Below are 20,723 nucleotides of genomic sequence, written 5' to 3'. Positions count from 1 at the left end.
TGTTTTCCTCCAATATTGATCATCTTCCTTTTTTGTCAATTTTGCTAATTTGTATCAGTATTAGGTAGAACATCGGAGTTGCTTTAATTTGCATTTTTCTTATTAGTTATTTGGAACACTTTTCCTAACTATTGATGGTTTACTTTTTTTCCTTTTGGGGAGCAATGATGGGGTGGGGGGGTGGGATGCTAAGTGACTGAAGCTACATTTGAACTCAGATCTTCCAGAATCCAGGGCAACTGCCTAGATTATGTCTTTTGAAACCCCGTGTTCATATCTTTTCACTATTAATTGAGGAATAGTTTTTATTCTTATACATTTTAAGCAGTTCTCTATATATGCTGAAAATGAAATCCTTAGAGAAAACTTCAGCAAAGATTTTCCCCCAGTTACCTGTTTTCCTTCTAATTTTAGCTGTGTTGATTTTGTTTGTGCAGAGCCTTTTAAATTTTATGTAAATTTTATGTAATCAAATTGTTTATGTTGTTTTCTGTGTCCCTTGTTTGGTCATTAACTCTTGCCCTATCCATAGATCTTAAAAGTAATGTGTTCCTTGACCTAATTTATTTATGATATGACTCTTTATGTCTAGGTCAGGTGTATATTGAGAACTTCTGACTTGCCTTTTTAAAAGTGTTTGAGACAACACAGTTCAGCAGAAAGAATGCTGAACTTAAGAGTCAGAAGACTTCAATGTCAAAATCTAGTTATGCCACTTCCTATCTTTGTGGTCTTGGTAAGTCATTTAATGTCTCTGGACCTCAATTTCCCAATCAGTAAAATAAAAAAAAGAGTAGATATTCTCTAAGATCCCTTTCAGCTCTTGATCTTGATGGACATGTTTTATTAAAAAAAATTATTGTAATGTCTAAAATTGAGCTATTCCTTATTTAAAATAATTACAATTTTAGCTTGTAGAACTAAATTTAAAGGAAACAGTATTCATCAAATCTGTTGGGCCTGACTTGTTTTCTAATAACAAGAAGCTGAGTTATCAAAGTACCAAAAAATAAAAAAAATCCTCCTTGTAAGCTAGTCAGATCCATAAGGCAGTTCTTCTGATATAGTGACCAAGATCAGTTGTAGAACAAAACTCTAAATTATTATTCACAAATGTGTAAAATTTTTAGTATAACAATTAAAAGGCTTAGATTTAGTAGGTAGATAAGATTCAGCTTGTTTTTCTTGTGCTACAAAATGAATGAATGATTAAAAAGTTATCAAGGACGTTTATCAGGTAATTATATTTAATTGGAGAAATGAAATAGTGTTTTAAAATAAAATGTAAGAATATTCCTAGAAGTGTAATAGAAGGAAGACTGTTGAATTGGAATTTTTATTCCAATTTTCTCCCTTTTTGTGTGTTGTTTTCATGTATCATTTGCTGACTGCTCAACCCTTCCTTGTAACAAAATAGTTAAGCAAAACCAACTGATGAAGTGTATATAACACTCTGTACCTATAGTCTTCTCCTTTTTTAGAAGGAATTTTTGTTTTAACTTCTGTTCTTTGGGACAATGATTTTTTATTAAAGATTTTATTTATTTTGAGTTTCACAATTTTCCCCCAATCTTACTTCCCTCCCCCCACCCCACCCCACCCCCACAGAAAGCAATTTGTCAGTCTTTACATTGTTTCCATGTTGTACACTGATCCAAATTGAATGTGATGAGAGAGAAATCATATCCTTAAGGAAGAAACATAAAGTAGAAGAGATAACAAGATCAGACAATAAGATATCAGCTTTTTTTTTCTAAATTAAAGGGAATTGTCCTTGGACTTTGTTCAAATCCCATGGTTCTTTCTCCAGATACAGATGATATTCTCCATTGCAGACAGCCCCAAATTGTCCCTGATTGTTGCACTGATGAAATGAGCAAATCCTTCAAGGTTGATCATCACTCCCATGTTGCTCTTAGGGTGTACAGTGTTTTTCTGGTTCTGCTCATCTCACTCAGCATCAGTTCATGCAAATCCCTCCAGGATTCCCTGAATTCCCGTCCCTCCAGGTTTCTATTAGAACAACAGTGTTCCATGACATGCATATACTGAAGTTTGCTAAGTCATTCCCCAATTGAAGGACATTTACTTGATTTCCAATTCTTTGCCACCACGAACAGGGCTGCTATGAATATTTTTGTACAAGTGATATTTTTACCCTTTTTTCGTCATCTCTTCAGGGTATAGACCCATCAGTGGTATTGCTGGTTCAAAGGTTATGCATATGTTTGTTGCCCTTTGGGCATAGTTCCAAATTTCTTTCCAGAAAGATTGGATAAGTTCACAGCTCCACCAACAATGTAATAGTGTAGACAATGATTGTTCCCTGCAATTAATCTAAGCTCAGTCACTTTTTAGTGTTTTAATTTACATTACTGTAGTCATTATTCTCTTTGTTCAGCAATTTTGCTTGGAATCATTTTATCTATTTTCCCATGTTTGTCATTTCTTATGGTGCAATAATCTTCTATTACATTCAGCCAATTTGTTCATTCATTCCCTTTTTACCAGCACCCACTTTATTTGCTTTATTTTATGCTATCACATAGAAGGCTATGAATATTTTGGTATGTAAGGGATTTCTCTCTCTCTCTCTCTCTCTCTCTCTCTCTCTCTCTCTCTCACACACACACACACACACACACACAAACACACACGTATACCCAAACTCACCATTGTATTTACTGTATGAATCTGGGTTTTAAATCCATCAATGAGTACAATTTTTTCATTGTCAATTCAAGACAATTTGTGAAACAAATTAATCAAAACTCCCAGTCAAAAGCTTCATTTGCCCTTCAGTTCTCTCCTTTAATCCATTTTAGGTATCATCAAATTCTAAGAATTATTATAATACAGTATAATGAATATTTTAAACTGGCAGAGTGAGTCTCCCCCCAAATTTGGATTGGCAATGGGAGTCATTTTATAATTCATGAAAAATGTTAAAGCTTAGGAAACTTTTAAGATTTCTGCATTGTCATTTAATTACTGAGTTATTGCTTAATCTCTATTCTTATTACATATGATTTCACTACTATTTGACTCTATTTATGATAGGAAACACATGAAGTATAAATTATGCTTCCCCTACTGTCAGCAAAGCATTCATTCCTTAAATATTGAGTAACAGTTAAATTCAAGTCCTGAATTTGCTTGGAGATGTGGTATTTAAAGCAAGTACATGGTTTATTAATCTAGTGATCCATAAATTTGCTTAAAATTTTTTATAATTAATTTAAAATAATATATTTCTTTTGTAATTTTATGTATTTTATTTTATTTTATGCATTTAATTTAAAAAAAATTTTATTTCAGGGGGTGGCTAAGTGGCACAGTGGATAGAGTGCCGGTCTTGGAGTCAGGAGTACCTGAGTTCAAATCTGGCCTCAGACACTTAAAAATTACCTAGCTGTGTGGCCTTGGGCAAGTCACTTGCCCCATTGCCTTGCAAAAAAAATTATTTCATCAGATTTCCACAAACATAAAAAGATTAAGGAAACTTGGCATAAATATACCTTTGACTTGCTGGTCTATCTTAAGCCAATCACAAATTATAATGTCTAGCTTGTTTGAAGTACTAATAAGATAGTTAATAAATGCTCTTAGCTGCTTAAATTAAAAACATGAGTACTTAGCAGCTATTTTCTAATACTTTATAAAATATTGCTCATGTAGGCACTATTTTCTATTTAGAAACTTTTTACCATTTTAAAATGAATAGAATTTCAGTGCAGAGCTTATGACAGCCATTTGCAAAACAAAATAAAAAATACTATGAAGACAATTGTTTATTATTCCAGTTACTTCTGCAGCAGAGAATAAGGAGGTAAAGTCTCCCAAATTCATTCAATGTAAACTTTAATGCTTGGTGACTTCAATGCAAATGTGACTATCCGAGAGAATGGCAAGATATATGATAGAAAACATGATTCAGGAATGAGAATTGAGAAGCAATAAGATTGTGAACTATACAAAAGCCTCATTCTTATACTCATGGATCCTTTTTTTTAATTGAAAAGAGTTGAGAGACACTGGACATGATAAGCAACACAAACAATATAATATAATAAAGAGTACAATTGATTATATTTAAAGGAAAGGTAAATAGTTCCCAATGTGAGCCATTTCCAAACCAACTGTTTGTATTAGAAAATAAGCTTGTTAAAACAAAGATCTAGGGGTGGCTAGGCAGCACAGTGGATAGAGCACTGGCCCTGGAGTCAGGAGTACCTGAGTTCAGATTCGGTTTCAGACACTTAATTATTACCTAGCTGTGTGGCCTTGGGCAAGCCACTTAACCCCATTGCCTTGCAAAAACTAACAAAAAACCCCAAAGATCTAAATCAAAAACAAATCAGAAGAAATGACAAAAATGAGAAGGTAATATGATGTGAAGTCAAGCAACTTGACTTAAATTATTGATGCTGAAGGAAAGGAAATAAAAGAATGGATGTCATCCTAAACTATTATCACAGTGCCTGAACTTTGTAAAGTGCTCAATAAATGCTTGTTGGTTTCCTAATGAAATATGACATATAGTAATTACCACAAGAACAAAAACCTTTTCAGAAACCTCTTCATCTAATAAACTCTAGGTCTCTTTGCCAAGAAAGAACAACTGGAATGGACAATGAACAGATCAAAAATGCAAAAGATTATAAATATATTTTCAAATTTTTTTCCTACATCAATGGTAGTTGAACTATCAGATCTGCACTCTAAGGTCCTTGATGAGCTATATGAGGAAATAGGAAAACCACTAACAAAACTATAAAAGGCAACTGGATTTGAATAGGAGTTTATATTTAAGGTGATATAATTTTGAGGGTGTTGAGAGATAAATTTCCAAGGTATCTGAAGGAAAATAATCAAAGACTTGAGGAAGATGTCCAAAAGAATGTTAGAAACCACTGATCTATGTGCCTTTCCATTTCTTCAAAAAATTTCTATGGAAATAATATGCATACATATATGCATTGAGGGTGTCTGTGAAAAAAGTATGAAAAAGGAGTAAGAATGCTTTGAAAAGTGATATTCCATAGTAGACCCCATTTTTCAAACACAATAGATTAAAACATGTAGGGAAAAAATATCTCAGTATACATGTGTATTTTTTTCCCTTTTTGGCAAGGGTTAAGTGGCTTGCCCAAGGCCACACAGCTAAGTAATTATTAAATGTCTGAGGCTGAATTTGAACTCAGGTACTCCTGACTCCAAAGCTGGTGCTCTATCCACTGGGCCACCTAGCTGCCCCTACTTATATATTTCCCTTTTTTTATTTTTTTTTTGTTTTTTTTTTTAGTTTTTGCAAGGCAATGGGGTTAAGTGGTTTGCCCAAGGCCACACAACTAGGTCATTATTAAGTGTCTGAGGTCAGATTTGAACTCAGGTACTCCTGACTTCAGGGCCAGTGCTCTATCCACTTTGCCACCTAGCCGCCCCTTACTTATATATATATATATATTTCTAAAAGCATTTGGTTTAGTAGAATAAAACATCATCTAATGACTTTAACAAGTCATTGGATGTCAGTCATCCAAGATGTCTTCAGACATATAGTAAAAGAGATAACTTTTTTCAATGTCTCTTTTAATAATATCATGCAATGTATAAACCAATGTATAAACCACTTGTCATCAATGTTTGCTTCTGTCTTGGATAATGTCCAGTGTAGAATCTAAATGGAAGGAGATCTTCTGTCAGATGGTACTACAGATGATCCTTTATGTGAAAGATGTCTTTATTGCATCAAGCACAGAGCATTACAGTCTTTTATATGAAGCCCATATTCATTCAAAAAAGTTAACCTCCATGCTAGAAAAACCAAGTGGATAAATAAGGCATATTGTTCTGATTAAGATATGCATTTGGAGGGATAACCCAAATATCCAGTTCATAAACACATATCTATCTACTATCTACTATTTAGTATCTTCTATCTCATCTATATCTATCTATCTATCTATCTATCTATCTATCTATCTATCTATCTATCTATCTCTTGAATAGACAATGAGCAAATCTAAAAGAAGGGGGAGATAGGTTTATACTGATTTGGGGAAACTGAATAATGTTTTATTGAACCAAAGATTTTTCCTGAAACAAAGACCCATCTTTTAATGGAATATCATTGTTTCTGAAGCAATATCATAGTTGAAAAATCACTAAAAGGAGCATTGGTTCATGCTAGATACATAAAGGCTATGACATATCATAGAAAAAGCAAACAAGGAAAACGATGTAAGGTTCATAGGAGAGATGTATGATAAAGTGATCTGACTATACAGTGAGAACAAAGATCAAGCATGTATGTTCCACTTCAACTCAGGCGATGTCAAGAGAACTAGAAGGAGGCTAGAATAAGGAGGTCAGGTCCTCATGATGGATGCTAACATGGCACTGGAAAATGAGTCTGTTTGGAAAGAGGAGCTAAAGCTATAATGTCACAGATCCATCAGGTTTTCGAGGAGAATTCCACGTTGTAAGGTATGTAACTGCTCACTTAGGGCAATCGTCCCCGCAACGCTATACGTTGGTCTGGCTGTCACTCTGCCTTCTCCACGGTGCTGCTACGCAGGTCCCGCTCTGCTCATTTCCACCTCTCTAAAGATCTCGAGTACAGTTTGGCAACAATGTATCCGCTTCCCGACGACCTGCCTAAGTGTAAAATACTCCCCATTAGCCTGTTCTGATAATCAGCTCTTTGACCACGACAACTCATACAATTCTATAATGGATTTAAAAAGTTAAGCGAAGCAGTGTTATTTTTGTTGCTAATCAATATTTTGAACACCCAAATTACTATTTCAAAAGGAGTAGCTGAGCCCCTTGGGTATGGCAACAGGTGCTGCCACCACAACTGAAGGATGACTTTTATCTCTGTCCTTAGAGAAAAAGACGACGTGCCTACTTTTTTTTTTAGCCATGCTTTAACACATGGACAAAAATCTTTGAGCGAATATTCACTTCCAGGACAAAGCACAGATCACAAGCCTGGGTTGGTTTACTGTTGTTGCTGTTCTAAATTTTGTTTTGTTTTGAAGTTTGGGCTTACTTTGCTCAGGGCAAAACCTCAGCCCGCCTTATCTAAGATGAGTTGCTCGAAGTATGGACAATACCATTGGCAAAATCTTGGAATTTGTTGGAAGGAAACGCGAAAGACTGACGTGACTGAAGAAGCGTGGGAAGGAATTTTAGGATCCTACTGAGGATGAAGGAAGTGGATGCTTCCCCATCTCCTGTCCGTCATAGCGGAGAAGCGAGGCAGAATCAATCCCCCAGCATCAACTCCAAATCTAAACAATCACCGAAACAAACCGCCCCCCAAACGCTGCTGCTTCCTCCCTCCCCGTGTAGTTTCCAGAGAAAGTCCCTGGATTCCCCGTTCTGCAAGACTGTGTATAGTGGGACCGAAAGCCCCGGGGGGCCGTGCGCCCCGAGGGGGTTCCCGGGTGCACCTGTGCCGGCGCAGCGGGAGCTCCGCGGAGGAGCGTCAGCGGCGCCTCGGGCCGGGGCCGGCCCCTTCTCGGAGGTAGGAGGCGGACGGGCAGCTGCCAGCGGGGATGGGGCGTCCCGAGGACCTTGTGCAGATGCCTCGGCTCCCCGGGGGTCAGCGTCGCCGGCCCTCCCGCGCTCCCGCCCTGCGGAGGACCGGGACTAGGCTCCCAAACAAGCACAGCCGTGACGAGAGTTGGGCGGCTTCGGCCCCGCCCCCTCCCTCCCCCCCGCGCCGGGCCCGGCGCTAGGACCCGGCCGCCGCCCCCGCCCCCGCGGCCCGCCCGCTCCCCCGCCCGCCCCCGCCTCCGCCTCCCCGGCCCGGCGCGCCGGTTGGCCCGCGCCCTCCCCCCCCCGCCCCGCGGCGTCACTGCCAAGATGGCGGCGGCCGCGGCGGCGGCGGCGGCGAGGGGAGGAGGGGGCGGGGCGGGGGCGGAGGCAGCGGCGGCCGCGAGGGGGGGGGGGCGTCCCGCCTGACTGAGCCAGCGGGCCGCGGGCTGGCGGGCTGGGGTTCCGCGCAGGGCGGAGCGCCGGGGCTCGGGACGATCGCAGCCGGGCCGGAGCCGCCGGGGAGCAGGGGACCCCGGCTCTGCCGCCTCGGCGACCGGCCCCGAGCGCGCGGAGCCCCGGGCGGTGAGTGCCGGGCCGGGAGCGGTGACATGTGGAGCTGTCACTGCCGGGGAGGGCTGCGCGCGTGTGCGTGTTTGTGTGTGTGTGTGTGTGTCTGTGCGCGCCCCGGGGAGGGGGAGGGGCGGCCCCCGCTGCCCCCCACCCCCGATCCTCGGGGGGCTCCGGCCGCCTTTGTGGGCCGCCCCGGGGCAGGGTGGGCCCCGCGGCTGGCCGGGGCATCGGCGCAGGGCGGGCGGCCGCTCGCGCCCTAGTCCGCCCGGTGGGGGAGGGGCGGGGCCGGGGCCGGGGCCGGCTCCCGCGCGGGGTCCCCGCCATCTCCCCTACGTCAGCGGGGGAGGCTCCCGGGGATCCCACCTGCTCGGCGCGCGGCAGGAGCGCGGGGCTGCGGGGCCCGGCCGCCGCGGCGGGGCCAGACCCGCGGGCCAGCGGAGCCCCTCGCAGCTGCCCCCGGGGCGGCGGCGGCCGGCCCTCCCTGCGCCGAGAGAACTGGGCCGCGCTGCCCGGCCTCGGCCGCGGGGGCCTCGCCGAGGGGGAGCCCGGCCGGCCTGCTCCCCGCCGAGGCTGCGAGGCCCGGGCCCCGCGCGCTCGTGCCCCCGCAGACTTTCTTAAGTTGTTAAGCGTCCACACCGCGTTATCCGGCTTATTGTTCTCTCTGACACACGGGCAAACAGTTGTAAACAGCGCAAGCCCGGTGACACTAATCTATCGTAAGTGTGCCTATTATACTACGATTATTTGTTAAAAAGTGCGTTCTGGGGAGCCCTCGCTTCTTCTGTCGCCACTCTCCCTAGATATTGGAATCTGAACACTTTGCCTCCATGTGACGAAGATCATTTTAGGGATCCAGTTTTTGTAACTCAAAATGTGAAGAAATCGCCAAACATCCGTCCCCTCCCCTTTTACCTCGGATAGGAATTCCGCGTTTTAGACAACTTCTTCTCGGTTTCCTTTTCCAATTGCTGTTGGCAATAAGATGATAAACAGCAGAATTTTCTGAATGGCAAGGAGTGGATCTCCATTATCCCGGGCACCCTGTGTTTTTGACTTCTGTGGGTTTTGGTAGAGGATAGTGAATTGATCAAGAGCCCTACCAAAGAAGGAGGGGGAAATGAGGATTCAGATTCTGATGTGCTTTATTTTAGAAGTATTTAGGAAAATAGGGCACGGATGTGAAACTTTTAAATGTTTTCCGCCGTTAGGTGCTGAAGCTTTGGGATGGTCCCAGAAAAGAGAGCTGGGTGTTACTTTTTACCCCATATATAGTATTGTTAGGACAGTTATTGAATTATATGGGATTCTTGAGTCTATATAAAAGTTACATAGAAGTTTAGATAAGATTGGCATATAAAGAAAAATAAAAATTGCCTTTGAATTTTCAGGTACACAATGTGTGGTGGGCATTATATGACACTGGTAGAACTTTCGTCATCCTTTCTTGCATAAAGGGACTTGTCTTTGCCAAGCTTTTCTGTGATACACGGTGTGTGTGCTTGGAGAAGACTGGGATGAAATCAGTATAACAAAATTCTCTTCCCCCAACCCCAGTGTTTTTTTTTTTTTTGATTGTACCATGGAGAGTTTTAAAAGTGCCCCAAATCATGGATTCTTAAAACAGGTTTATTTATTAGGCCTTTAATACAAGCTGCTCAGAGCTTTTAAATACAAAGATATTATAATTGTACGGTTCTAATGGTTTTCTTGTCTTTTAAAAGACTACTGTGAATATCAGCTTATGAATCAGAGCCTGCTATTAGATGCCTTCTAGACTTTATATCTCAACCAACTAGCAGAATCTTTTACTTATACTAAATGCTTTTGTTTAGTTTAGTTTTGTTTTTGTTTTGCTAAGGACCAAGAATTCTTCTAGTATGCAAATTCCCAGGACCAGGGCAAATCAGCTACTCCTCTTTAACTATCTTCTTAAGAGAGTTGCTTGGGGCACTGAAAAATTCCATGACTTGCCCAGGGTCACAGAGCCTATAAGTATCAAAGATGGGCTTGTAAATCCATGACTTCCTGTCCCACAGTTTGCCCTCTCCCTTTTATCTTGCTGCCTTTCACTAGGCACCAAATACATGTTTATTAATTGAATATAGAGACAGTGCAGTAGAGCAGAGAGAGAGAGAGAGAGCCTTAAACCAGAAAGAACAGGGTTAGAGTCCTATCGCTAATATTTTTGTGGACTATATGATGATAGACAAATCCTTTAACCTCTTAGTGCTCCAAGCAATTTTCTAAGAACATTATTTGCAGAGAAGATGCTGACCTACAATTGAAAATGGGTGTTTCCTCATTAAGGGGTTCACATACCAATGAAATCACAGATACAGATGCAGCCCTTTTTGATATTAAATTGAATAAGAATGCATTGAATCATCGAATGAAAGACTAAAAAATTTCAGATAACTTATAATTTTTTGTAACCAAAATAATTTTTTTAAAATGCTGCTTATCTGTGAGCTACAAGTTTGTGAACAATAATAATTGAAGTTATTCACTGAACAATGAAGAGCATTGGTCTCAGGATTGTATTTACCATATACGATCAAGCCCATTACTCTTTCTCTTGCACCCACATCCTCTTTTTCCCCCTCACATACTAGACAATTGCATAGGACTTTCTGTTGCAAGTTTCCTTTCTGTTCTCTGAGGAGTCAAGTGCCTTCCTTAATACTCCATTTTTCTTTGACTTAACCTTCCAGAAGTATAACTTTCCTCCTTCTTTCCTTACTACTTTTGCCTAGTAAAAGCAAGACCATCTCTTAGATTTTAGTGCTGAGGGAACTTTAGAGATTGTATTATACAAAACCTTCATTTTTCCAGTTGAAGAAAACTGAGACCCCCAATGTAAGTAACTTGCTCAAGGTCTCACAGCTTTAAAGAGCAGAGCCTAGAATTTATTTCCAAGGTCTCAGACTTCAATTCCAGACTTCTTTCTTTTCTGCCAGGCTCTCTTTGTTCCATGTTTAAAAAGTAGTCCTGGTGACACACCTTTATCAAGGGAAGGGAAAGCCATAAGTCTGAAAGGAAATCAAACTGAAAAAAGAACCAGTATTGTATTCACTTCTGAGGACCTTGAAAGGGCCCAATGACTTTTATTCAATATCTTCATCTGCTTCCTCATCTCTAATGAAACTTTGCCCCTTTTCTGAGGGATCAACATCCAGCATGTTAATAAAAGGCCCATTTTATTCTATCTTTTTATGATCTTTTAAATTGTCAACTATTATGATAATGTTATTTTCAACTTTTTCTTTTTGCAAATATATACTGTTCCAGCTCCCTTGTGGTATTTTAAATTAGCTATTTTAGGCTAGATTGAGAACTTAACAACATTTACAACATTATTTCTATCTAAAATTACAATAGGGTAACTTTAAAATGAACTTTTGGAATACAATCCATTTTGGATCCTGCCTATATTCATTAAACCTATCCATGCTCTTGCACTTTATACTTGGCACCAGACCTTATCCTCATGAATACTCCTTATCTTAAAATGATATGGATATATTCCAAAAGGGGGAAAAGAGTCAAACAACTCAGAAAAAAAATGGAAAAGAAGCAAAGGAAGTTTCCTGCTAGTACTACACATCATTTATTAATGAAAAGAGTGAGTGATCAAAATTTAGTCAGGGGATATCACAGTTGTGGTATTTTGCAATTTTATAGACCCATTCCTTCTGACCAGTGTATGAATATATTTTAGATTTATATAGAGTTATATACTCATATGCTACATACACACTTATTTAGGTTTTCATATAAAGATTTAGGTCTCTGATCATAGATTAGAAATTTGCTCTGACTTAGTTTCTTTTGGTCTATACCAAGAACTGTTACTGTTACTCTGTTCCCAGTTCTTCCTTCTTTGAGACCATAGATTACAAACATGTATATTCAAACAGAACAAATTCCTGTATTGACCAAGTCTAAAACTATTATGTTTCAATCTGTACTCTGAATCCATAACCTTCTGTCAGGGGGTAAGTAGGCTGTTTTATCACGAGTTTCTGGAGTGGTTGGTGATTGTAATGCTGAATTTTTAAGTCAGGATTGATTTTGAGTTCTATTTTTGTGAGATTTTTCTAAACTCACTTAAATATGATCCATTGTAGATCTGTTATACTGAATTTGAGACTGTCAAGACACGCAGGCTCACAATCTCAGTGTCATCTTTAAATCCTCCCTCTCACTTCACATACCCAATCTATCACCAAATCTCAAATTGGTGTCTGCCTGCCTCAAGACTCTTCTCGTGGTAGTCCATCTACTCAATAGCCAATATGCTTTTTTTTTCCTAAAGTGTAGATAAATTTGCCTATGAGCTCCAATGACTCCCTATTACTACTGTAGGTTCAGATGTAAACTCTGGCATTTAATATTCTTCATAATCTTCCTAATCTTAATGTCCCCTCCCTACCACTTTGATCCAACTACAATGGCCTTCTTGCAGTTCTTCAAACAAGACTTTCCATCTCCTGGTCTCTGGGCCTTTGCACTGACCCATTCCTGGGATGCTCTGACCCCTCACTTCACTTCTAGGTTCTCTGACTTTGTTGAAATTCCTCTCAAACCCCACCTTCTACAGAAGGCCTTTCTGAGTATCCCAGCTGCTAATGCCTTTACCTCTCAGATTGTCATATCTAAACTCTCTCTCTCTCTCTCTCTCTCTCTCTCTCTCTCTCTCTCTCTCTCTCTCTATATATATATATATATATATATATATATATATATTTTATATGCCTAGTTATTTACACCTTGTCTCCTCCATTAGACTATAGGCTCCTTGAGGTTAGGGTCTATTTTTGCCTCTCTTTGTAGCAATATCTAGCATATAGTAAATTCGGAATAAATGTTTGTTGACTGATTGCTCTTACAAAGATTGTTTCCCAGTATAGAATTCAGCAGAGTTGTTTCAAACGTTAGATTATTAATTTCATCATATCCCAAGACAGTGAGGAAACTTATCAGTGTTTTGAGAATGTGGCTTTTATACATATTACAGGGTTTCTTAGGTTTCATATTTATGATTGTTGAAATGATCTGAAACCATAAAAAGAATATTTTTATAATGACATTTATAATATTGAATTTCAACCCAGTTTTCTAAGCTCTGTCCCTGTCTCCTCCATGAAAAAAACCACAAAAAATCCTAATTAATATCTGAATATTCATGAATTTTCAAGCTTTTGATTCTTTATAATTCAGAACCCCTGCCTGAGGTCAAGTACAAGGGACCCATTAAGCATATTACATTATATCAAGCATTGATAAAAGTGTTTGCTAAAAATAAAATAATTTCTACAGTATTGTATTTATTCTTTCAGTAATCTTCCAGATTTTCTTCATTTCTCTACTTTCTCTCCAGCCTCCTGACCATAGAGATTTCTCCATATAGGAATTACTCTCAGGATTGTTAAGTTTTAGCTCAGATTATCATTTCATGAGATATTCCAGCCATGCTCACTTCACTCCCAACACCAGTGACTCTGGACTTCTCTCCCTTTTTTGCCTGTAGTCTTCCCCTTTTAACTTCCTATCTTTACAACTTCCCTTTATATGTTGTCTTCCTCCATTAGAATGTAAGCACCTTCCAGGATGGGTCTATTAGTATGAGTTTTTTTAAATGTTGTGTTTGTGCTGCATCCTCAAAGAAGACCATGACATCAGGAAGATGATGTAATGACAAGCACTTGAATTGCATTTGAGTGAGAGGGTGCTATGCTAAGTCACCAGCCTCACTTTCTCTTCTGGAGCCATTGGGGTCCAGGGGTCAGATATGAAACACAGTGACTGCAGATGCTCTCTGTTTGACTGAGTCAGTATTCACTCCTTGACTAAGGAAAGCTCTGTAGGGAAGAAATGAAGCAGAGACCTCCTTAAAAGAAAGAAACAAGTATTCCTCTGCCCCTAGGACAATACTTGGCACATATCACTTAGTAAATGCTATATTTATCTCTCTGTCTATCCTTGGAGAGGTAGGTAAGATTACCATAAATGTTCCCTAAGCCTTTTTTTTTTCAAACTTTATGTTGTCAAAAGCAGCCCAGAATTTCAGTAATATAGGTACCAACAACACAGATGTTCATCAGTTGAGGAAGTAGCTAAATAAACTGTAGGACATAAATATAATGGAATATCCTTGTACTGTAGGAAATGATGTCTGTAATGAATGCAAAAACAGCCCCAAAAGATCTGTGTGAATTGAAACAAAATGAAATAACTAGAGACAAAAAAATGCACAGAAACATAGATAAATAGAAAGAACAATGATGCTTTAAAAATATATAAAAGTTATTGTAATAAAATAAGCTTAAATGAAGAATTATGAGAAGATACCCCCAACCAATACCTTTGGGAAGGTAAGAGGTCTACAGGTGATATACATTGCCCATTTTTTTGGATTTTTCAATATAACAATCAGTTTTGTTGATTTTTTTTCTTTCTAAAAATAGTTATCCTGTGGGATGACTTTCTGGAATGGGGAGGAGGAAAGATGCATGGGATCCTATGGTGCTATTACAACAGAAAAATATCAATAAAATTTATTTTAAAATTTTAAAAATAAAACCACATTTGTGTTATAATTAGAAAAAATATACTGTATATCCTCTGTATGAGGCACTGTAAGAAACTTTGTTGAAGGGGTACTTCTTAAATAATTTGTGACTTTGGCGGTACTTCCTTCACCAGTGCAGATCATAACTCCTCCAAACAGCTGACAGTTATATAGGGGTTAAATGGTTGATCCCCCTCATAACAACTGTATAACATAGATTTTATAGGTATTATCCTTATTTTACAAAAGATGAAATTGAATGGCTTGTACAAGGTGAGAACTGAGAATTCCAAAATTTATTAGCTTAATGGCCAACTTGTAGGTTAGCTAGACAGTCAAACAGTTTATCCTGAGTCCATACTTGAAGTTTTTCTAATTTAGTCGAACCAGATAGAACTTTCATTCATTCCTCTGCCCTTTGAAAATCCACAGTAACCTTCATGCATTGAGATGTCAAAGCAGAACTTTAGGGTATGCAGAGACTTAAGAAATAAAAGATACATTTCTTGTCCATGCAGAACTTGCAATTAAATGTTCAAAAGCACATTAGACCAGCAATTAGACTAGACTACCCTAGAGATAATCTCCAACTCTCTTTTTACAATAAAAAACATGAACGGAGGCCATGAGAAGTGAAGTGATTTACCTGAGGTCACACAAATAAGTGGCAAATTGAGGATTTTAACCTTCTAGTCTGATTGGGGAATTAAAATATACACTTATGAAGTGACTTAAAGTAACATATCTGCAATAATCAATTGATATGTTTGATAGTTTCAACTTAGTTCATAGGACTATGACAACTCATGATACCAGAGTGACTAGTCAGAGTTTATCAGGTTGAGGCTGGGTATCCCCATAATGCCTACCTCTAGGGGAAACCTCAGGTTGGTGGATTGCTTGAGATTGGGTGTTCTAAGCTGCAGTCTAGTTAAAATAAATTTGGTAACTGCTAGCTTCAAGCACAAATGTTGTGATCCCCAGTGAGCTTCTGTACCATTTGGTATTAGGACTGGGTTTTGAGTGACATCTACACTTCTGATTTAGGGGAGTTAGGCATAAATAACCAGGCTCAGAAAAGAAGAGTAAGTAATTTGGGGAAGACTCATTTTGGGCTGGGGAGAAGGAAGGGAAGAGATATATTTCAAAATGATTATAATGTAAAAACTAAAGTCATCAATAAAAGACTAAGAGCAAGTTTCCTATGTCTGCATGTATTTTTCTATCAATACATTTATCATAAAAGACCAAACTTGATACAAAGTAGTTCAAGATCTTCAGACTCCTATGTTATTAATTTTTATTTTTATAAATTTGTTTGTTACATAATTGAACATGATATTTATTCAAATTTTTCCCTTGCCCAAGAATAGAGAACAGATGGCTAGCTATGTTTATATGTCATTTTTCTGACGTTTGTGAGAGAAAGAAATTGAGTTCTCATATGTCCCTGAATGTAATTGATATTTCCTGGGGTTTAGCCAGAATATTATTACTTCATTTGGTTGAAAGTAGACATCCTTATGGTTTTTGACTGAGATCCATGGTTCCCTCAACACTGTTTTTAAGTACAATTTTAAAATACAATTTAGGAATGCAGTTTAGTGAAGTGTTAAGGTCATTGGGAATTGCCATGTCAGAGAAAAAAAAAACCTGATAAAATATTACTTACTGTTATGCTTGGAACATTAGTGTTAGCTCATCAAGATGATATGAGTTCTGCTACCCAAATGTGAATCAATGAAACAAGGAACATCAAACACTTTCTATATACCAAGCCCTAGAGTATATGTAGTCCACAGAGAAATAATGTCCAGAGAGGGACACTTGGGATTGAAAGTTACAGGATGGGGGCGACTAGGTGGCGCAGTGGATAGAGCACTGACCCTGGAGTCAGGAGGACCTGAGTTCAAATTCGACCTCAGACACTTAACTACCTAGCTGTGTGGCCTTGGGCAAGCCGCTTAACCTCATTTGCCCTCCAAAAACCTAAAAACAAAAACAGGATGGTGATTGGGGTCATAGGTGACCTGACCTGGAAAAAAAAGAGAGGGAAGTTATTTAGTCAGGTTTTGGAGATGACAGTAGAGCTCCAAAGGAAGTGAAACATAACTAGAGTTTTCTTGAAATAATATAATAAGGGAGCATGTAGGTGGCACAGTAGATAGAGTACCGACCCGGGGGACCAGGGTTCAAATCCGGCCTCAGACAACTATTAATTACTAGCTGTGTGACTTTGGGCAAGTCACTTAGCCCTATTGCCTTTCAAACCGCCCCCCCCCCAAAGGAAGGAAGGAAAAAATAATATAATGATCAGAGAGAGGCAATTAATAGTGAGGTCAGAAAAAGAAAGTGAATTAGTGATAGAGTAGGCCTCCAAAAATATAGAAGAAAAAGGAAAGAAAGAAAAGATGATCTTTAAAGTATTCTTTTTTTTATGCACAGAAGACAGCAGGAGTTCTGAAAGAATCATGGGATAGGCAAGAATAGCTCATTTATTACATATTTCAAAAGAAAAATAATTGTACATAATAGTTTGGGGGGGGGTTGGGGTTTTTTTTTTTTTTGCAGTTTCAGGTACAATCCATGCTTTTGCTATATTCTGTATATAAGACTACTCATAACCTTTGAGATCTGTTTAATGCTAATTATTATTTTTCATCATATAAAACATTTAAGTCTCAGCAAACTTTCCATCAACCAGAAATTAGATTTATTTATGAGATGTAAGTATATTCTTTCTAGAATTGTATATTTTTCTGCTGTAGTTTTAAAGAGATAAGTCGTAGAAGTAATCTCTTAGTTTTAAAATCTGGATGCTCTAAATTTTGTTGGTAGCCATTCTTCATGTTGTATAAGGCAGTCATTACTACTAAAAATTAGAAGGATTTATATATATATATATATATATTTTTTTTTTTTTTGGTGAGCTCTTTCTCAAGAGGAAAACTTTCCTTCAACAGAAAAGAATGCTAATTTTAATTAAATCTTATATACCGGCAAAGAAGAAGTTATTCCATTATGTATTAGTCTGGAGGATATTAGCTGAACAACGATTTAATTCAACAAATATTTATCAAGCACACACAGTTGTCTAGGTAATGGAGATAAAGTTAAAAGCACAAAGGCCCTTCCAATGGTTTATATTCTACTGGGGGGATAAAATGTGTAGAATATAGATTTATATTATTGTTCAGTTATTTGTTATGTCTGACTCTTCGTAACTCCATTCAAATATGATCTAGTGCAGGGATGATATTTTTGCCTTCTTGGTCACTTTAGCATTTATAACGGTGCTGTGCAAATAGAAAGTTCTTGTTGATTTGACTAGATCCTGGAGTGTTTGCCATTTCCTTTAACAGATCATTTTCCAGATGAAGAAACTGAGGCCAACAGGGTTAAATGACTTGTCCAGGGTCACACTTATAAGTGTCTAAGGTCTTGCTGGTTACAGATCCAGCACTCTATCCACTTAGCCATCTAGCTGCCCATTAGTTAATAGATCAGTGAATATAAAGTGATTTGAGAATGAAGAAAACTCTTAACCACTGGAAGGCCTAACTGCTGTAAAGGAGTGAGAAAGATGAGAATTTTAAGAGATAGATTTAAAGATGGTTCTAGGAATGGGGGGAGCAAAGTGTTTCAAGTTCAAGGTCACATGAAAAATGTACAAAGGGGTTTAGTAAATATGTTTAGTAAAATAGAATTTGTGAATTTTTAATATCTAACTGAGAAGTTTATGTTTTTATTCCATAAATGGTTGGAAACCATTGAAAATTTTTGAGCAAGAGAATGAAATGTATTAAAAAGGTTATTTTAGTTGCTAGGTAGAACATTAATTGGAAAGGACCAAAGATTAGAAGAAAGATCATTTGTGATATTATTATAATAATACTATAAATCTAATAATATAATATGGCCTGGCTATACAGGGTCTACCTAAAGTCTTGAGACAGTTTTAAGTTTTACAACTTCAAAAAGCATGAATATAATACACTTTTTAAAAAAAGATCATTTGAAACTTTAATTATTTAAATTTCTTTTACACTTATTTAGTTTTGTGAATTTTGAATAATAAATTTCTAAATTTAACAAGAAAGGGAACTTGGTGTGTTTGTAGTTTCTGGATGACATTTTCTCATTTGGATCGTTAGGAGAAGTGGTCTTGCTTGGATTTTTCAGTCACCTGATTTATCTCCATTAGATTTTTTTTTGTGGAGGTCACTTCAGAACAGTTTTATATACATTAAGAGCTTATTCTTTGAATAATCTAAAGGCTAGGATTACACATATAATCCTTTCAGTCACTGAGTAGCAACTGATAAAAGTTTGGGATACCCTTTACTACTTGTTTTACAGATTTTTTTTAAGGGTCTGACTTTGGTACTAGAAGCTTGTTCAGTTGAGGTCCATGCAATTTTTTCCCCTAAACAATCTATCATGGGCCTTCCTTTTCTTTTTTCACTTAAAAATTGTGTCTATTTTTTAAAGTTATATCATAACTTTAAAGGTATATTTGAACTAAACTTATTAGGTTCTAAATTTTATGACCTATGACCAGCTTTTGTTACCATGAATATTTGCTCTTCAAGTCCTAGCAAGTGGTATGATTTTCATACAGAAGTTAATTTAACAACTGAATGATATATCCACAATAGTTCTCTGTTCTGTTATCTTAATTCCCAATATTTCTCTCCTGTGTTAGAATATCTTCGCCCTTATCCATCCTTCAGTTTGTAGTCAAAGTAATATTTTCAGCTAGAAAGGACTTTAAAGATTATCTTGACAAATTTCTTTATTTTATAGATAAAGAAATTGAGACTCAAGCAAGTCAAGTGATCAGCACATGTCCGTATTGCTATTCAGTCAGAGTTGAGATGAAAATGAGTTTGGGGGCATAATATTAATTGGTAGTTCTTTCAACAGTATGTGCATGTCTTTCCATATTATCTAACAAAATTATTACTTTCCTCTTTTATTATTTTTGCCAATTTGATCTTGTGAGGTAGAGCCTTAGACTTAATTTTCATTTATCTCTATGATTTTTGAGTTTTTTCATATGGTTTTTGGTAATTTACATTTCTTTCTTTCTAAAACTTACTGTTTTTATTTTTTTGCCCTCTTGTCTTTTAGGGAATGGATCATAAATTTGGGAGGAATCTTAGAGGTTATTGATTTCAGGTTCTTATAAGTTCTTAGGTATTTGTATCAATTTTTAAGATTCTTAAATGTATATAAAGGAGAAATTTGTTTGGGAGATTTTTATCCAGTTATTTTCCTCATTATCCCATCTATCTATTTTGTTCATGCAGTAGCTTTTCTATTTTAAATAATCAAGTTTATCCATCTTATCTTTTATGATTATCTCTGTCCTTTGTTTAGGTAAGAATTCTTTCCTGAGATAGACTTGTGAAAGGCATCTCTAACTTGTTCTCTGACTTTTTAGTTTGATCTTTTACATTTAAGTAATGTACTCATTTTGAATTTATTGTGTAATATGACAAAATATATTGGTCTAAGCCTGGGGTGGCTAGGTGGCGTGGTGGATAGAGCACCGGCCCTGGAGTCAGGAGTACCTGGGTTCAAATCTGGTCTCAGACACTTAATAATTACCTAGCTGTGTGGCCTTGGTCAAGCCACTTAACCCCATTTGCCTTGCAAAAACCTAAAAAAAAATAACAAAAAAAAAATTTATTGGTCTAAGCCTAATTTCTACCATGTTGCTTTTTAATTCTAACAGTTTTTGTCAAATAGGAAGTGCTTACAGAAATAGTTGATGCCTTTGTCTATAGCAAAGAAATTCAAGAAGGAATGACACCCTAAGAGGAGCTTCCTAAGGATTCCTTCCACAAATGAGAAAAAGGCCTTCAAGCAACCAATCACAATGAGTTTACCATTTGATCATTGGAGTGTTATTAGTCTACTCTCCTCAGGGACCTTGTGTTTTCAATATAAGAGTCTTCCCTCAGTTGGAGTGAAGTTTTATGTAATAGTTGTACTTATTCTGGCTAGTAATCAATGGAGGACACATTGT

General features: G+C 38.0%; 1 protein-coding gene across 9 annotated transcripts in view; it reads left to right on the top strand.

Moving 5' to 3' along the window:
- The window catches only part of DENND4A (DENN domain containing 4A), a 152,786-nt gene that overhangs the window by 24,055 nt on the left and 108,008 nt on the right, over nucleotides 1-20,723 (top strand). Inside the window, exon 1 of one of the 9 annotated variants that reach the window (XM_074234429.1) lies at nucleotides 8,047-8,130. The exons of the other annotated variants lie outside the window; for them this stretch is intronic. The gene's annotated coding sequence lies outside the window, so the exon portion shown is untranslated. Of the gene's footprint in view, nucleotides 1-8,046; nucleotides 8,131-20,723 lie in introns of those variants that run through there. 9 annotated transcript variants of the gene reach the window in all.

Source organism: Macrotis lagotis, chromosome 4 (genome assembly GCF_037893015.1).
Source record: "Macrotis lagotis isolate mMagLag1 chromosome 4, bilby.v1.9.chrom.fasta, whole genome shotgun sequence".
Taxonomy (NCBI): Eukaryota; Metazoa; Chordata; class Mammalia; order Peramelemorphia; family Peramelidae; genus Macrotis; species Macrotis lagotis.
The sequence above is the reverse complement of the archived record's forward strand: the minus strand, read 5'-3'. Positions and strand labels throughout refer to the sequence as shown.